This window comes from Oxyura jamaicensis, chromosome 1, assembly GCF_011077185.1.
Source record: "Oxyura jamaicensis isolate SHBP4307 breed ruddy duck chromosome 1, BPBGC_Ojam_1.0, whole genome shotgun sequence".
NCBI lineage: Eukaryota > Metazoa > Chordata > Aves > Anseriformes > Anatidae > Oxyura > Oxyura jamaicensis.
Window position 1 is genome coordinate 197,198,657 of NC_048893.1, and position 19,716 is coordinate 197,218,372.

At 44.8% G+C, this 19,716-nt stretch overlaps 1 protein-coding gene across 1 annotated transcript in view; it reads right to left on the minus strand.

Moving 5' to 3' along the window:
- Positions 1 to 19,716, minus strand: part of RAB30 (RAB30, member RAS oncogene family) — a 44,150-nt gene that overhangs the window by 14,519 nt on the left and 9,915 nt on the right. The window lies entirely within an intron of this gene.

Here is a 19,716-nt window from a genome sequence, read left to right on the forward strand (position 1 = left end):
CCCATGCAGTGAGCACTGGTGAGATCCAGCAGTCCTTCCCCCTTCACCCAGGGCCCCAGTTAGAGAAACTCTCCTGTAAGCGTGGTCAGCAGGACCTGGCCCTCTGCTTTACCTTGCTATGGGCTCTTCACTGCCTCTAAATGTGAAAGCAGAGCTGGTGGAGGAGGGAGATACACCCCTGTCTGCTTCTGATCGCCACGTGCCACAAGGCAAGGAGCTTATGTGCAGCAAAGATATGCTTTACAGCATACAATTTCCAGACATGGTTTAGTTTATTCCCCAGCATGATGTCCTCTCCCTGCATTTGTTCTATTCACCTATTAGTTCTCCCTGATCCGCTTCAGTTTACTTCACCATATTCACCATTGCCCTCTCTACCATCTCAACTAATGATTTATCTTCTTTTTGCAGTAATTTTTCACCCATAAGCTTGGATGGGCACAGGGGGTTCGTCATCTCTGACTGGCTTTGACCATGCCATGCTCAATCTCTTTGAGGAACAAATAAGCGGCAAAAACATGAGGCAGAGCTTTAAAAACCATCTGGGAGATGCTAATGGCTTTAGAGTGATTGAGTTCTCCTTCAAATGGATGAAACTCCTACCCTGCCTGTCCCTCACCAGCTTTTTACTGGCGAGTCTTTGTAGTCCCTGCACAAAACACAAGTATGAATGAGGTTTTTAGTTGGTGAAGAAATCCGTCACTCTTCTCTCAACTACTTTGCTTGAGGAAGAATTTCCACCTCTAGGCTTGACAAGAGCAGGCTCTGGGATGATGGTTTTGCCTCAGTTGTTTTGGCTCATGGAGCCAAAAGTGAAGTGGGAGACTTCAAAAGAGCAAGCCTGTCTTGGTCAGCCACAAGGTGTGCCAACTCCTGCCTGCAACCTCTCCCTGAAGATCACCAGATAACGCATCCTCAAGAAACACAGCTTTCATCTGAAGGCAAAAATCTTTTATGTCTTACAGAATGTTTCAACACCTTTGTTTTAGACAAGCAAAACAGAAATAACTTCTTGTTTCTATATCCCCAAAACATCTCAGTCCCTTCTGAGTTGCAGAGGCTTGTGAGTCCATGGAGCAGCAGTTCCAGCTCCATGAGGCCAGGTGACAACCAGAGCAGGGAACACATTGCAGAGCATGGTATCATCACCTCTCCCTACCAGTTCCACTCACAGATTTTCAGTTCCTGCAGCCTCAAGGAGAGTCAGAGACATGGGTATGTTCAGCATTGGTCAGGGGACCACTGTCCCCAAATCAGAGCAGGCTTAGTGCAGCCAGCTGATGCAGATCCACGCACAGTGTTTGGTCATGCACAGCTATCCACAGCCTAGGTTTCAATCCACACTGCAAGGGCTTCTTCCCATTTAGGGATAAAGAGTGAAACTGAGGCATTAAATTAAGGCAGGCACCCCAGTAATATGCTTCCCAGCCTTACCCCACCTCACATCCTCACAACACACGTTTACCAACTAATTTCAGTTAGACACAGAGGAGAATCTGCAGCCTCTTCCACCTGCTGTGTAGGTCAGGGTGGGTTTTGATGTATTTACACAACTCAAGAAAGGTTTTCTGTTCTTCATCATCCAACAGCTATAAACAAAAATAAATTTACCTAAACAACTGAAGTTCAAACAGTAGCTGTTTTGTATACAGATATTACATTGAATGCATATGCCATATGACCCAGAAAATTCATCACTAAGGCTAAGATTTCAAGCAGAAAATTATTCCTTGCAGGCCAGAAAATTGCAGGGGACTCAGCTCTGGACATGCTACTGCATTACGTAAGGCAGGATAAAATATTTTCATTTCCAGGGCACCTGCCAACCCGAGCAGCATGTGCCTGCCAAGCAGCCCAGCTCATGCCCCTCTGAGAAGCAGGAGCCTGGATTTCCTCCCACCCCCCTGCCCAACTTCCTCACTCCTTCTTTCCTCAAGGTTTAATTTTCTTTCAGCCCAAACAGAAAGAATTAAGAGAGACTTCATCCCCACTAAAGCCTGGATCACCACAGCCCTACTCTGTGCTCTCTCTGCAGAGGCAAAGCCACTTGCAGGTGGGATCCATCTTCTCATTTAGGTAGGACATTAAAACTCCAGGGCCGTTTTTCCAAATTCTACAGAAAAAGATGTATTGCTTACACATAGGGCTGCACAGTCTGGCATTTCTCATCTCCTCCCATCACACTTTCTGTTCCAGAGGAGCAGGGGAGCAGCATGCAGCTGCCTGCACACTGGCAACCCTAAAGGTGTCTCTTCGTTGAGGCTAGTCCCTTGCAGGAAGGGAGAAGGTTCCAAGTGCAGAAATGCCATATTTTTAAATGTGATTTCCCATGCAGAAACACAGATGAATTTAGTCCATGAGCCACCTACTACACCCACCACCTCCAGGGTGCGTTGGGCTTACAGCACACTCACACCACCACAGACAAATTCAGGCTCAGTAAGTCCATCTCACCCTTCCAGGAGGTATTGAGCTACCAAAGTTCAGTAAAAAAGCAGTGCAGGGACATGGGGGAGCTGCCCCGCATGCTGCACCCTCATCAGCATTGGCTGACATCTGCTAGTCATCCAGAAGCCTAGACAATTCTTTTTTTTTTTTTTTTTTTTTTTGGGGGGGGGGGGGGGGGGGGCAGGGGGAAATCAGCAAATTGCGTCCAAGGTTTCCAGCTGGAAAAACCAGTGTATTGTGAAAACCTCAGCCCTACTCAAAAATTTTAATTGGAGAGATTCCTGCTCCTCAAGCCTTTGCTGAGGATATTTCTTTTGTAGAAACAAAGTGAGCTAAGTGGCAAAGTGGCGAGTTCTTGCGTCTCACAGAGACGTTTCTATATATAATAGCTAAAAAGCTAAAAGCTAAAGCTGAGGGGTTTGCATCAATGACTGCACAGAGCACACAGGCTTTCCCCTTACCTCTTTTGCCAATTGGTAAAACTTGCAGCTCACTAAACTACTTCAATCAGGTCATGGCTTATATGTTCCTTCTCCATAAGTTTCTCCATAAGCCAGCAGTCTAAATCCAACACCAATATCTTTCATTCCCACAAACCCATTTCTAACGCTCTTCAGCACCGGGAATGGCCAGGGAGCTGCAAAATATCACACACAGACAGTAAGTTATATTCCGTCAAATATATTTGAGGACTGAACTGTTAATCAGTGATTATGTTACTCACACAGACAGATGAACTATCTGATTTCTGCATTACTTAGGAAAAATCTCACATGCACATTACTTGAAAAATAACAAATAGAAAATCCATTTCTTTAGGACTGAAAAAAAATGCTGACGTGCACATCCACCATTCCAAACGCCAAGCTGTATACTACACAGCAACACATTTTTTACATGGAAGAGGTTAAAGAATCAACCAGCACAGCAGACAGGCTGACTTCCAAGCGTGGAAAACTGCACTGCCAGAAATACAGCCAAAAATGTTTTATCCACTCAAAAACAACAGCCTTTTCCCAAAGGAAAAAAATACAAAATGATTTTTTTAAAAACACTACAGCCAAGCATTAACTGGAATGTGCCTTGCATGGAAAAGCCAGTGAAGTTTTGTATATCCAGCTTGCTGCAACTGGGAGCTGTATTTTAAGCAGATGCCCCCCGCCACAGGTGAACCAAAGGGAGAAGCAGCAGCACCAGCTACGTGTGGCAATGCCAAAGGACGAATGATTCATCTTTGATGCAGAATAAAAGTTTGTGTGTGTCAACTGGGTAAAAGAAGTCTAATGATGTGTTAGTTCGTGGGGTTGGCATGGTTTCAGTGGTGCCGTGGTTGTACGTGGAGATATCTTGACGCTGGGTGACAGGGTTCTGATAAACATTTGCTAGATTAGACTATTTGACAACACCATTTTTGATAAGATAAGGGAAAAGCTATCATATATATAGGATTTGGATATTTACCAGAACATCATGACTCAAATGAGGTTACAAATGCGGAAGTAGCCTAACTGTATGTCATTAATAAATGACATAAGTCCCATAAAGGTACCATGAAATATGCATGTGTACAATAGATGTTTTGGATTATAAAGGCTTGTTCAAGAAAACTTTCTTGAGTTTTAGCTATAACAACGTATCTTACTGCTGTTGATCATTGGGTTTTGTTTGTGTCAGAGACTATGAGATTTTTTTTCAAAAAAAATGCCAATAAGGTTTTGTTTTGTAAGAATGCTTTTTAATAAAAAATTAAAAACAAAACAAAACAAAACAGTTCTTTCCACCTCTTGCTTTCTGCTCAAGTCAACTTGTGATTTACTGGCATTTACATCACTTTATCAAACCTAGCATAAGTAACAAGGAATTAAGCCTCATCTAATCTTGCTTTCATGTGGCTGAGATCAGCGTCCGCAGGGCTGTGCACCCTGGGGCACCCAGGCACCCTGGGGCCTGGATTGTGTGGTCCACGTGGCAACAAGCTCCTGTGCTGTGCTGTTCCATGCTGTGCTATGTCATGCCACATAACTGGTGAGGACACGCTGGGCCAGCACAATGGCATCCCACAGTTTCAGGTCTTCCATAGACCTACGTGCAATGCTTTGCCTAATGCAGTCCATTTCCACAGCCTGTCAAGGTCCCTTTGGAAGGTAGCACGACCCTCTGTCAGCCACTCATCCCAGTTTTGTGTCATTTGCAAACTTCTTGAGGGCACACTTTGCCCCATCATCCAGATCATTAATGAGGATGTTGAACAGAACTGGATCCAGTAATGACCCCCTTAAGATATTTCACTTGTCACAGGCCTCAAACTAGACTTTACTCCACTGATACCACCCTCTAAGCTTGGCCATCCAGCCAGTTTTCAATCCCCCTCTCTGTCTGCCCAGGCAGCCCATACATCAACAGCTTGTCTATGAGGATCTTATGGGGCACAATTTCAAAGACCCTACTGAAGTCTATGCAGACAATATCCGCTGCTCCCCAGTCACCTACCAGGTCAATTATTTCATCACAGAAACTTATCAAGCTGATTGAGAATGACTTCCACCTGGTGAATCCATGATGACTACTACTGATAATTTTCTTGTCCTACATGTGCTTGGAAATGGTTTCAAGCATTAGTGCTCCTTCACCTTCCCAAGGATCAAGGTGAGGCTGACCAACCTGTAGTTTCTTGGTTCCTCATTCTTACCTTCCGTGAAAGTAGGAATGATGTTTGTATTTCTCTTGTCCTCAGGCACTTCTCCAAGTCACCATGATCAACCAAAGACTATTGAGTAGCCTTGCAATTACATCTGCCGGCACTCTTGGGTGCATCCCATCAGGATCCATGGACTTTTGTACGACCACTTTGCTTATTATATTCCCTGCCCTGATCCTCTTCCACTAAGGGTACATATTCCTTACTCCAGACTTTCTCCTGGTCTTCCTGAAGGTGGTCTTTCTAGTAAAGACTGAGGCAAAAAAGTCATTCAGTAGCTCAGCTCACATTTGGTTTTGTCATTAGAAGAAGAAAAAAAAAAAAAAAAAAAAAAGTTTTGTATACAGAGGAGGTGAAACTACTTTGGAAATAACTACTGAACATAGAATCACAGAATCATAGAATATCCTGAGTTGGAAGGGACCCACAAAGATCATCAAGTCCAACTCCTGGCTCCACACTGGATCACTCAAAAATAAAGCCATATGTCTCAGAGCGTTGTCCAAAACACTTCTTGAACTCCAGCAGGCTTAGTGCCATGACCACTGCCCTGGGGAGCCTGTCCCAGTGCCCGACCACGTTCTTGGTGCACAACCTTTTCCTAACAGCCTGACCCTCCCCTGTCCCAGCTGCATGCCAGTCCCTTGGGTGCTGCCGCTGTCCCCAGAGAGCAGAGCTCAGCGCCTGCCCCTCCACGCCCCTTATGAGGGAGCTACAGGCCACCATGAGGCCTCCCCTCGGCCTGCTCTGCTCTGGGCTGAACAACCGAAGGGACTTCAGCAGTTCCTCATAAGTCTTCCCCTCTAGACCCTTCCCCATCTTTGTAGCCCTCCTTTGGACACTCTCTAACAGTTTTATGTCCTTTTTATATTATGGCACCAAAAACTGCACACAGTACTTGAGGTGAAGACACAACAGTACAGCCTCAGGCAGGACAGTCCCTCCCTTGACCACCTAGCAATGCCATGCCTGATGCACCCCAGGGTACAGTTGGCCCTTTTGGCTGTCAGGGCACACACTGCTGGCTCATGTTCAACTTGCTGGCAACCAGAACCCTCAGATCCTTTTCTGTGGGGCTACTCTTCAGCCTCTCATCCCCTACTCTGTATGTACAGCCAGGGTTGCCCCTTCCCAAGTGCAGAATCCAGCACTTGCTCTTGTCAAACTTGTTAACTGATTTCCCAGCCCTCTAGACTGTCAAGATCTCTCTGCAAGACCTTTCCACCCATGTTTGAGGTCTTCACAGACTTGAGCCCAAGTAACAGGACAAACAGCAAATCCTGTATTTATGGCAAACCAGAGTCTTCCAACAGTACAAACACCTATGGTGAGAAACGGAGATGACAGGGTGGTCAGACACCAATGGGGGCTGCAGGCCCAGGATGATGTTGAGAACATTCCTCACCTGCTTCAGCACCAAGTCACTGCTCACACGAAATAATTGCTGAGCAACGAGGAACAGAAGGTGCTGCAAAACTTTCAGGTATGTCACCACAACCAAAAATGGGTAGAAATAAAGTATTTACACTGCTTACACAGTGATTAGGCTGCAAGGCGATATGTCTGTGGACCAGACTGACAACTATGTGCCACAGAGATGTCGACCTCAGGGTGGTAACAGGACCTTGATCTCCACTGAGAGTGAGCTCCACCAAACCTGTGCTAATGGGAATGAAGCAACAGTTCAGCAACACTGACAGCAAGATCACAGAATCACAGAATGGTTTGGGTTGAAAGGGACCTTAAAACCCATACAGCTCCAACCCTCTGCCATGGGCAGGGACACCTCCCACCAGACCAGGTTGCTCAAAGCCCCATCCAGCTTGGCCTTGAACACTTCTGGGGATGGGGCATCCACAGCTTCTCTGGGCAACCTGTCCTAGTGCCTCACCACCCATTTTGGTGATGTGGCATCACTAAAAGGCTTTGGTAACAAAAAGAGAAATTCAGGCTTATAATGGGGCAATAATTAATGTGGGTAAATGTAAAGGATCTCTGCCTATTTGAAGCAATTTAAAAGATAACAGTTATATTAAGATGAAAGTTTGCTGCTTGTTCAAAATGGACAACAGTATCCACAAATATGTATATACAGGCTTCTGGATTGGTGGCTTGGGGCAGATACATCAGACTTACAAGCAACATTTCCAATATATAACAATAAATCAGCAACACCAACAGTAAAGGGAAGATTTGATAAGCAACATGAAAATCATTCTTGACATCATACTTCACCCATTAAGTTGATCTTATTAATATTCAGTCAGATACACCTCCTGAGGAACAGACACAGTACCTGTTAATCATCTCTGCTAGGTTCAGTCTGCATCCTGTCTCACCAAATTTCCAGAGAAGAGATATGTGTGCCCTTCCACTACAGTTAAATGCACTTGTGCTAGTTCTCTTAAAACAGTAAGAATCAAAGCCAAGACTGCAAAAAACAAGACACTGCAGCTGCAAGGTACATGCACTGTAGAAACTGATGAAGGGAGGAAGATAGATCACAGTCCTCTGGAAATAAATAAATCACATCTTTCTTATTTGGACAGATAATGTTTCAATGAGGATCTCAACCCCTAAACAGCGCCTCTCGTATGTTTTAAATCACAGTCTAAAGCACAGTAACGAAGTCTTCCCAAGCCAATCAAAGAAGTTTTTTTCCAGGAACTAGCACAAAATTATTAGGGCAATTATTAGTAGGGTGCAGGTAAGTTGCCTTAAGTGGGTCATCTGGATATGGATTTTGTGAGGCAGCATCTCCTTGAAGACCAAGGGAGAGGCTAGCATCCCCAGGGCTACGCGCTGCTCTGCTGCTGCTGCCTTGGCACATGGCCTCAGGCAGGCCATTTAGCTGCCCAGCACTTCCATGTACCCAGAGGTAGGAGAGAACAAGGCAGTTACAAAAGGGATTTCAGAAAGCAGTAGCATTTGCCACTTTGCAGCACTTTACCTTGAAGATGCAAGAGTCTCAGATGAGGTGTAAGAACAGACAGGTCAAAAGGCACTTAAAAATGAACTGGCTATGTTCATTTCTGTCTCGTTTGCCCCAGCCCTCAGCATTTGTACAGTGCTAAGAGAAACCTCCTGAGTGCCATTGCCTGGCAAAGAGCAATTCAAGAGTACAGCCTATTACTGCAGAGCAGGGTTGTTAAAGAAAAGTTTTGTTTTGTGTTTAACAAACACTTGCATGAGGACACGAAGCAGTGATGTGGTTTCAAACAGAGGCTTCTTACTCAGCCACACACTCATCACAAACCAAGCACGCTGTGCATTGCACATCTCTGCAACCATAATGGGAAAGATGGCAACTTGCAGCAGTGCACTTGTCTTTAAGAAATTCTGCCTCTGTTATGCATTTTAAAGGAAGCATCCTCTTCTGGAAATTAATACTTTTTGAAAATGAAGTGATGGAAGAGTACAATAAAACAGTTAAGAGTTACAGACCCATTTTAAGATGGCAGAGATGCCATAGCATCAGCTAACAGAGACAATTAATAACATTATATTATTTCCATACAGGAAACACACTTTACCTGTAGCATCATATATGCTTGTACATTGGAAGATGCAAAAAGGCACACACATACATTTCTGCCTCGTAACAAAACCACGCCACCTGTACAAGTGTTCTCCCCTCTAAAAAAATGCTCTCATTTGATAGCAAACCTTCAGCTGAGCTGACAGGGAATATGCAGGCAGCTGCACTTCTGCAAGGACAGGAAAGGCTCCAGAACATTTTTAACTGCAGGAATCTGCCAGAGCAGCAGATGTTTCATGAAAACAAATTGCTTGGGGGGGGGATGGGGGGGGGGGGGAGAAAGGGGAAATAACAGAGAGACTTGGGTGTAGCTTCATGACTGGTTTAAATTGATCTAAGCCCTGCTGCCTCCAAGGGAAGGTCCCCAGCTATTCCCAGCCCTGCCAGCTGGGACCCACTCCAGATGGGAAAGAGTCTGGGGATGGAAGAGCAGAATTAGATTTTACTTGGCTCAGATCTTGGGTGTAGGTGACTGCATGGCCCCAGATGCAGGGGAGGCAGCAGGAGCCTGGGACACAGGACACGCAGCAGTTCCTGCTGGCCTGAATAGTGTGAAGCCAAGTGCAAAAATGCAACTTTAGTGAAAACCCAAAAAGCACAACTAGGAGAAGTGCAGCCCTGATCTCTATCCTGCAATGCTGCATGTGTATGCACAGCAATGCAGGTAAAACATGCTTCCCACACGGAAAGTCATAGAATCAGAGTCATTTAGGTTGGAAAAAACCTTCAGGATCATCAAGTCCAACCATCAACCTGCCATATTGAGTTCCATCACTAAACTATGTCCCTTAGTGCCACGTCCCTTAAACATCCCTTAAACACCTCCAGAGACGGGGACTCCACTACTTCTCTGGGCAGCCTGTTCCAATGCTTAAAGTAATGGCAGGTTATGAACTATTGCATCTATTCATCATTTCAGGGTTTGTTGCAAATTAGCAACAAAGACTGCTCCAATTTTACTTGCAGGGATACAGTTTTGTTTTCAGTGGAGCAGCTCCCAGCTGAAACGGGGGGAACAAAACAGGACTGATGCCACAAAACCATCCCAATTCTGCAGGTGCTGGCCATACAGGCACCTCTCAGAATTTCATTTCTATAGAAAAGTATTTTTATCATCACTAATATGTCTGTAATGGTAATTTCTCATCATGATGGCTCCTGAGTAAGGCCTTTATAAGGATACCATAGGTCTCTTCACAGAGTAAGGAATGGACTTTATGATGTTGAAGGTCTTTTCCAGCCTAGACTACAATTCTGTATTCATGTTCTGGCAAAATTTTACCTCACATGCTAACACGTGGCCAACTTTCGATTCCCCTTATAGTTGGCTAAAGTACTTTTCACGTGTCCTAAACCACTGCCAAAGTAGTTTCACATCTAGGGCGGCCAGCTACAATTCAAGAATCTGTGTGGGTTAAAATTGACACTAAAAGAAACCCCCCAAAAGCAAAAAAGCAGCTCTTGGTGGAAGCTTTCTGCTCAAGGTCTCCTACCTTTGCAGAGACATTACTCAAATAGCTTACCTAAAGGCCTGAAATCTGTGCAGGGATGACAGGGGAGGAGTGTTCCAGAGGCACAGTCCTTTAGATTTATTATTTAGAGCTGGTGCAGCAAGTGGTACCTTGAGGCCCACAAAAAAAAAGCTTCGCATATGCATGATGTGCATGCACACATTAAACTACAGCGCTGGTCACAGCGGTCTCTAGCCCACATAAATCACGTCTTCACCTCTGCTCACCTCTGCTCCCAGCTCAGTTTCTCCATGTCTCCAGCCACCCAGGTTAATAAATTATTGCAGAGATCTGCTGATAGAGATTTGCCTTTGTACAGAACAAGGAGGAACAACTGCAGCTTCTGCAGCACCAATATTCACTCTTCTGATGCTGTCCGCATACAACAGCCCTATGACACAGCCCAAGATCTTCCAAAGCACGGCACACGCACACCCTTTGCTCAGAAAGATATTCCTATCACACACATAATCTCTCAGGGCTTTTCCAATATAGACATTGCTGGGCTACACATAAAAATTCAGAACTTGTCCTTTACTAATCCTCATCTGGCAGCGGCTGACTTGAGTTTTGACCTCTTCAGGGCTAATACTAGGAAGAAGGAAATTATTTCCTTTTGTTTACCTAGAGCAAAGAGTAGCCAGCCCTCCTTAGGCACCAATGCCCACACGATGCGTGCAGCCTGGGAAGTGCTTGCTGTCACCCAGCTACAGAACCTGCACGCACACAGCTTCATGGTTGTGGAGAAGCTGGATGGCATGTCAGCTCTGTATTTGTGACCACTTATTTTTATTCCTTAGCAACAGCGCTGCTCTCAGTTTTCTTTTTTCTTTTATTTTTTTTTTTTGTGTTGAATCTATATTTGGCACCCTGGGGAAAGTCCTGAGCAGAAAACAGCAATTTTTAAAAGAGAGGATAAATGCTGGCACTCGAGCCTGCTGACAGTAACACCAGCCCTAGGCTTTATGTTCATGTGAAGTGCTCAGAACTGGAGCCAGTGGATCCAAGGTCCAAACCTTGCATGGATTTCAGATGCTGTGCATGTCCATTCACTTGTTATATTTTGAAAAACCTTTCTCCAGCATAAGAATGGGAAGAGATTTATTGGGTCATAAAAGTCTCTATCTGATCTGTTTGTATCACACATCAATCAGCATCCCCAAGGCTCAGGTCTCTGAACCTCACTATTGTTCAGCAGCATTCTTAGGTCCCATGGTGGTTTTTGTCCTGCAGCAGCCAGGACACTGTTAAGAATACCAGAGTGTCAGGGAAAAACAAACAAAAAAAAAAAAAATGATGCTTCAGTACAAAATTGTAATTCTGAACTAAGACACTGTTCGTAACATGAATCGTGGAAATATCAATATCCCCTGGCTCACTCAGGCTCCCAAGCAAATGTACAAATTAAATTCTGCCTAATCCACATGATAAAAACAAATAACACCTGATGTTTCCCTACTCTGCTGGCAACATGGCCCTTAAAAAATAAATAAATAAATTTAATCATAGGAAGGATAAAGAAATCACATGGCTCTGCAGTTTCATTGGTTGTCATGGCAAAAGAAAATCCCTGACTCTCCAACTTGTGTGTTGTGGAGGAGAAGAGACAACAGAAATGCCTTTTTTCATGGCTAGAAGGGAATGTTTTACTAATAATTGTTCACAAACTCGAGACATTCAGCGAACCCTGCACCACCAGCAATGCACACATTTCATCAGAGCAGATTTGCTGAATAGAGGCAGGAGCTAATTTGGCTGTAACTTCATGAGCAGACCCCAGAGAGCCAGCTCCTTCCAGCCGTGCTTGCTGCCTTTTGTTCTTGGGCTGCAGGCTATAAGCCTGGGAAGCGCAGGATGCCCACACAGGAGCTTTACGTCACCAATTTCACCACCATGGCTTCTTTTGCTGGTTTTATTTGCAGCCCTTCCCCTCCTGCGAGCCTTCCTCTGCACTCCCAGGCTCCGGCTCTTTTGTCTGGAAGGAACAACAGGACCCTAAGGAATCATGTTTATTATAAGCTGCTGGAAGAGATGCTCCTCTGTGGGTTAGGCTTTTTCCTGCCACATTTCCCACCCCCATCCGCCGGGATTGCAAAAGTTGCACAACCACGCACTGCAAAGCAGTCCCTTCGCTAAAGAAAACAACAAGCGCCTGTGTTTAAACTCTCCAAAAAGCAGCTGGGGTACAACACTGCAGCACCGCACTCAAACTCACTGCGTACGTACACTGAGGGCCACACTCAAGCAAAGCGATGGGCATCGGGGGGTTGTTTGCCCTGCGGATCCTTCACCTCTACAACAAACCAGACCGGGCTGTGCTTCAGCTCAAAGCTGAGCTGTGATCATGGGTGCCCTAGCAAATCAGCTAAAGGCAATGGGATCTACAAGGGTAACTAGTTTGGACCCTTCATCTTTTATATATGTGGCAAAAAGGAGGAGTTTCCTCATCTTCCTTCTCCCTGACCAAGGAGAGGCTGCGCTTGCAGGGCTGCAGATCAAACCCTGCAGCATGAACATATGAAAAAAAAAAGCTCACTTTGCATCCAGAATGGGATAAACAGATTTCCACAATAACTTTTCAGCTCAGAAACACTGAATTGTGTTACAAAAGACTCACACATTAACCCTTACCCATACCACAGTGCTGCAATTTTGAGGTTGCTGGACTTATTGGAATTACAACCACAACACACAACAAGGAGACTCAGCTCTTTCACCCAGAAAATAAGCCAAAAGCACAGACACCAGGGCTTTCCAGGCCAAGGAGCTGCAGCCCGTGGAGAGGAGCCCACACAGGAGCAGGAGGCCTGGGGGGAGCTGCTGCCCATGGGGGACCCGTGCTGGAGCAGTTTGCTCCTGGGGGGATGGACCCCGTGGGACGGAGCCATGTGGGAGCAGTTCTTGAAGAGCTGCAGCCTGTGGGCAGCCCCCGCAGGCTCAGTTGGGGAAGGACGGCATCCCGTGGGAGGGACCCCACGTGGAGCAGGGGCAGAGAGGGACCGTGAGGGAGTGGCGGAGACAAAGTGTCATGGACTGACTACAGCATCCATTCCCCATTCCTCTGCACTGCTCAGGAGGTGGAAGAGGATGGATGGGGGGAAGGTGTTTGTAGTTTGCTTTTAGTTCTCACTGCCCTAGTCTGTTAGTAATAGGCACTAAATTTTATTAATCTACCTTAGTAGAGTTGGCTGAGTTTGTTTTGCCTGTGACAGTAACTAGTAAGCAATCTCCCTGTCCTCATCTCAGCCATGGAGCCCTTTCTATTGTATTTTCTGTCCCTCTTCCTTTGGGGAAGTAGAGTGGGAGAGTGGTGTGATGGTGCTCAGCTGCCTCTGAGCCACTCTGCCACCACAGAGGGTTTCTTCCCTCTGGCCATTTTGGGTCCGGAGCTTTCCTGAACTGCTGTGCGAGGGGGTGGATGCTGGGAGGGACGGGCAAGGGACAAAACACTGGCTAAAGGGGAATTAAAGGTAGGCTGAGAAGAAAAAAAGGAAAACAAAGAAAATCAAAAGCAAGTGAAAAGAATCATCTGTAAGTTGCTGTGTTGGAGAGGGCTGACACTGGGACACCACACAATTTTAGTCCTTTATGGATGTTGCAGAGCAAATGTTTTTCATCCTGGCTAGGAGACTTTGTCCTAAGGCTAATGCCAGCTAGTCACACTCAGGAGCTCAAGATCGTGACACACAATCCTGAAAGAAAAGTGTGTTTAAGCCAGCCACAGAAAAAAGGCTGCCATTATCAGCTTCTTAAATACACACACACTTTGACATTTTTCTTTAGGATATGGCTTGTCAGAGGAAATGGCATGAGACAGACAGACTGTGCTTGTGGCTTTGTGTGGGTATGTAACATCTCGCATTGATTCCTTCTTTGCAGTTCCCTAACTTGATACGAAATTATTTGGACTGCCACCATTTGTTCCTTAACAGAACAGGCTGTCTACCCAATAATTGTAACTCAAAGCTGAACATAAGGCATTTTCATTTAACAAAACACAGTTTTCCCTCTTAACATTTCAATTTGCCATTCAATTCCACGAAACAGAAGGGCAGCCTCGCTGTCCCCAGCCTGCTCCCACGCAGTGTCAGGCCATGCACAAGTGCCAGCTTGTGCTGCAGAGCAAGCTGCCGTGAGCTGTGGACAGCTTTCACATCTGATGCAGCATCCCTGAATCACAGAATCGTCTGGGTTGGAAGAGACCTCCAAGATCACCGAGTCCAAGCTCCGACCTAACGCTAACAAATCTTCCACTAAACCATCTCCCTAAGCTCTCCATCTCAACGTCTTTTAAAGACCTCCAGGGATGGTGACTCAACCACTTCCCTGGGCAGCCTATTCCAGTGACTAACAACCCATTCAGGAAAGAAGTTTTTCCTAATATCCAACCTAAACCTCCCCTGGCACAACTTTAGACCATTCCCCCTCGTCCTGTCACCAGGCACGTGGGAGAATAGACCAACCGCCACCTCGCTACAGCCTCCCTTCAGGTACCTGTAGAGTGCAATAAGGTCGCCCCTGAGCCTCCTTTTCTCCAGGCTAAACAGTCCCAGCTCCCTCAGCCGCTTCTCGTAAGACTTGTTCTCCAGACCCTTCACCAGCTTCGGAGCCCTTCTCTGGACTTGCTCAAGCACCTCCATGTCCTTCTTGTAGTAAGCAAAAGAACAAACTGCTCTGGAAGCATTGCCCTGAAGTGGCACTGTAAGACCAAATTCACCCACTCCACAAAGCTCTGTGTAAGAGACTTTTCCACAAGTATCACTTTAAAACTTAACTTTGAAAGCAGATTTACAAAGTCAGTGTTATTTTCCCCAACTTCTCTCTCTTGGTTATCAGAGAGTTTGCAAGGACTTGCACAAATTTACTGAGGTGAGACAATCCTAGCAAAAACAAGCAAATTCCAGCTTGGAAACACTTTTTCAAACTCCTCTGCTTTTACATCTATCTTTTACATCTCTCCAAGGGATGACCCTAAATGCCAACTATTTTAATTACTGTCACCTTTACTACTAATAGCTCCCTTTCAACACAAATGCAATAGTCACCTACAGCACAACTGATATGTAGTGAGCTTGAAGTACTGGATATATGCATGATAAAAAGCAAAAATAAGTGGTAACAGAGCTTGCAAAATTGTGTTCATCAAGACTGGGGTATTTGCTTAGCTGGCAGTACCCAGAATTGCTAGAGATCATGGTTAAAAGAAACACATTTTAACTCTAAAATCTAAGTTTACAAGGGAAAAAAAAAGTGGTGGAAAGAAACTGTAAGGCAGATTTGGGTTATAGTTATTTAAAAAAAAAAAAAAAGTTTCAGGGTGCAAAGACAGGATCTTGGATAAAGATGCCTTGCAGAGGCTGTTGGAGCACTGCAAGCTCGGGTGGCACCTCTGCAGAGAGGAACATCAGCACCTGGTACAGCATGGTCAAAAGAAGAGAAATGCAGCCAGGAGGGGATGGTGGCAAGGATGAAATGGCAAAACATGTCCCTAATCTCTGACAGACACAGCCAGATACCTGCAGAGACAGGGTCAAGAGCCTTAGGGTTACCTCTGCCAAAAGTTAGAAAACACTTCATTGTTAAAATTACCAAGGCCATGTATATTCTGGTGAAATTGTGCGTCAGATCCAGGAATCTGAATTCAACCGAGCATAAAACGGGTTAGAGTACAAAACTTGATGCCAATCCAAACAGGAGCCGCCACTACCCACAGCTGAGCTGCGCATCTGTAATAAACCACGCTCTTGTAAATTCCAAATAGGCTTTCAGTTTGCTGTCAAAAGCACAAAACAGCCCAAGGCAATCGTGGAAATTTAGGCATTAAGTGTCAAGTATCCCATTTGTGGTGCAACACAAGCAGACAGGTTTAAGCACCATTTTGGCATCAAGATGTAGGCTGGCTTGTGGCAAAAAAAAATGCTCCGCATTAAAAAAAAAAAAAAAAAAAAAAAAAAAAGTCTTTTTGTAGCCTTTGGAGTGAAGAACTTCATCTCCAGCGAAGAAATCCCGGTTTTCACTGCATGCTCACTAATCTGCTGCCTTGGTTGCTGGCTCTGTTTCTGCTGCTCTGCAGCGGCCTCATGCCCTGCTTGGGGTGAAGGCTGGCAGCTCCAGGTTCTCACTTAAATTGGTTCGAGTTTCTTTTCTTGGCAACCAACAGCCTCTCTTCCCCCTCCATGAAACTGGGTAAGCACAGAAGGAGGCTTCCCAGGTAGGACTACAGGAGTTGCAGATCACAGAAAGCACTGTTTGTATATTTATTAAACAGTCAGTGAAGACAGCGCATGCTCTTTGGAGTAGGTCTGTGTCATCTTGTGTTTGCCCCAAAGGCAGCAAAATAAAGCCCAAGCATGGCTATGAACATCATCTCCTTCACTCTTAGCATAAATGCATTTTTAGGACAATCCAGATCTCTCCTAAATGAATGGTGTATGCTATAATGAATGGGTATGAAGCCACGATTAAAAATATAATATTGCACTGAGGTTAAATTATTCATCGTGCATTACAACAACCAGCAAGTCAAACATGAAAGTCACTCAAACATCAGCTTGGTTGTTTAAGAAAACAAGAGCAGAGCTACAGATCCCACACGTGTGGCTTCCCTACCTCACACACTCAGCTTCTCCTTCGTGCTCCTGGTGTTTGCTGCTTGGCTCTATTTTGGTGTGCATGATACGAGTTTTATATATACCAGGCTCTACAGAAGGTTGTACAGATTCCAACAACATAAAAATGAGTTCTGCTTTGAAATAATATATTATAATTTGGTGGGGGCTACCATGTTGAAAGAGGAAAGTCTGGAAAGCCTGAGTTACAACTCAAAAAATTCACTAGGCACTTAACTCCTGTGAGGAGCATACAAGCACGCTTTCCACCACGCACATGTGCCCACACGTACATCCTTTAGATTTCAAAGAAAGAACAAGTTGTACACAAACAGTATGTACATTTTTCCCATTTCTTCCTCCTGAAGAGTAACTTCTAATCTGTATGGGGATAACACTCAAGCCAGGCTGATGACCTCACTGTACTCCCTACTAGGCAAAAATCCCTCAGTAAGCATTATTTTCCACCTCAGAGCTATCAGTACACGTAGGCAAGATGAGAAAAAAGTAACAGATGAAGTGACGTCAGGAGAGCAGGGAGTTAGGAGGGATTTGAAGAAGCGTCATGAGATGCATTTTTGATATTTACAGGGATTTCTGTAACTGCTCAGAGCGAGTCCTTCCCACATGAAAGCAGGAGAGTGGTGGGGAGTACTGTGGCTTTGCCAGCTATGGTCAAAATGACCATTAGGAGTTTGTCCATTTTAAGAAGAAAAATGACCCCAGCCACACACTGTGGTATGCAACACTGGGAACCTTTTTAGGCTTAGGATAAAATACAAGATGTTCCTTTTTAATATCATAAGTTTGAAGGTAAAACATCTTAAACAAAGCCCTTAAAGCCAAACTAACTTCACAAGATAGCCTGTACACTGGCACCTCACTGCTGTTAATGAGAACAACCCACATTTCCAGCAACATGCGTATCTTACACATGAGAAACCCGGCTAGTTTCAGTGTGTAACATTTTCCAATGCATCCCTCTGTGGCACATCACATATTAAGACCCAATTAATACATCCTCACTGTTGAAAGGGCATGCAAATTACGAGCTCTTCCTTCCTAGGAGGAGATAGATGCTGATTACGGGAAGGTGTTCTCCGTAATAATTCTCTTCCTACATCACGCCAATTGCCTTGACTATTTGAAAGGTGCATTTGAAATATCAGAAGAAAAAGGCCCTAATTATTAGCAATATCTGAACTACTATCCATCAAAGTTGATTCCATACTGGACACGTTATCTTTTTCTGCACAGCACTGCTTAAATCCCCATAACACCTTTCCAGACAAAGTGCCATTAACATGCAAATGAAAAGTTCACGCTCCTCCTTCATTCAGAGCACAAACAGCAGGTCCTACTCGAGATGATACACAATTAAAGTCATAAGCAGAGGTAATGAAAGGATCAAAATAAGACAGGTTGGTTATACATGTCACAGTAATGCTTGCAAATCAGCCTCTCCTCTAATTACCACAGTATTTCTAGGAGGGATCAATTGCAGCAATATGGATGAATGAGATCCTAAAGCTGAAAAATGTACTGGATGAAAAATTAATGCAGTCATTGACTGTCATCACTGTATATATTCAATGGGGTGTTGGGTTTAGCGAAATATAGAATTTATCGGGTTTTAAATATCTAGAAAGACCAGAATCCATGACTCAGAGCCTTTCAGAGTCCCAGCAACACAATATACCAAAAATATAAACTCAGCCAGCAGGCTATAATTATTGTGTTTTGTTTTTATTGTAAAGATCAGTGTAAGCATATAACTGGGAGGCACAGGCAGGAAGCCAAGCCTCAAACTCTGCTCTATCGACTAATGTGGCCTCCATTAGCCCAGGGGTAACGGTGCTCCAAACAGAAATACTGGTTTGCCCGGACCAAGCCTAAAGATACATTGCTAGCTCTTCTCCATACCTAGGTGAGTTTTGGATGAATATTGTCAAACAAGCACCTGAATTGAACAAGCTCCCCTTTCCTTAGAAGTGCTATGCACGTTTAACTCCATGTTGTAAGGAAAGCAGGCTTTAGCAATCACCTAGCCTGGCTGGCCAGCAGGCTCAGAATTCTCTGAAGGAAAGACTGTTTCAGCAAAAATTACAAGAAGAATCCAATTTCTATAAGTTTTTTGACCAACCAGCAGCTAGGAGGAGGCCAAATGAGTGTCTGCACTGTAGTGAAGGTGCACAATCCCTTACCCTTGCCATTTCTGTTTGGCTGCAGCTGCCTGATTGCTCAGGACACTCATTCCCATCCAACAAGAGCACACACAGCAGCCACGCATTTCTTCCCCACGTATTCCCATTGTAGCTCCTTCCAGACATCACTACTGATTTGTATTATCTACTTTCTGAACCTCTCTGGCTTGGTTTTTAGTGGTTCTGAGCCCTTGAAGCTACAGCACTTTGTGAAGTGCTCAAAACCTCTCTGAAAAGTGTTCTCACATGGCATTCACAAAAGCTGAGAAATCTCGTTAATAAATCATTTGACAGCTTGAACCTCATGTCAAGTCTTTAAAAGCAGTAACATGCGATACTGGTCTGGAATATTACACTGTGGGACTGTTTCTTCTTACCTGCCTTTGAGGAGCTTACTGAAATGCCCACATTAGTCTTACAAAAGGTCTGGATTCCTTATCTAATCTCTGAATAAGACAAGTGTCTCAGAGCACTTCCACATCTTTCCAGTGACAGTATTTGGCATCTACCACAACATTTAACTACAGACAACCCATCCCAGGTGTCTCCAACTCAGGGGAGAAGGCAAGGCTCCATCCTTCAGGGAACAGACCCAGCTGAACTTAACAAACCCTTAGCCACCATCTTTGCAAAGGGATTTACACTTTGTAAAAGGATTTAGGGTTAACGGACTTCAGTTGGAGTGTAAATTGCCTGGGTTTGGCTTTCA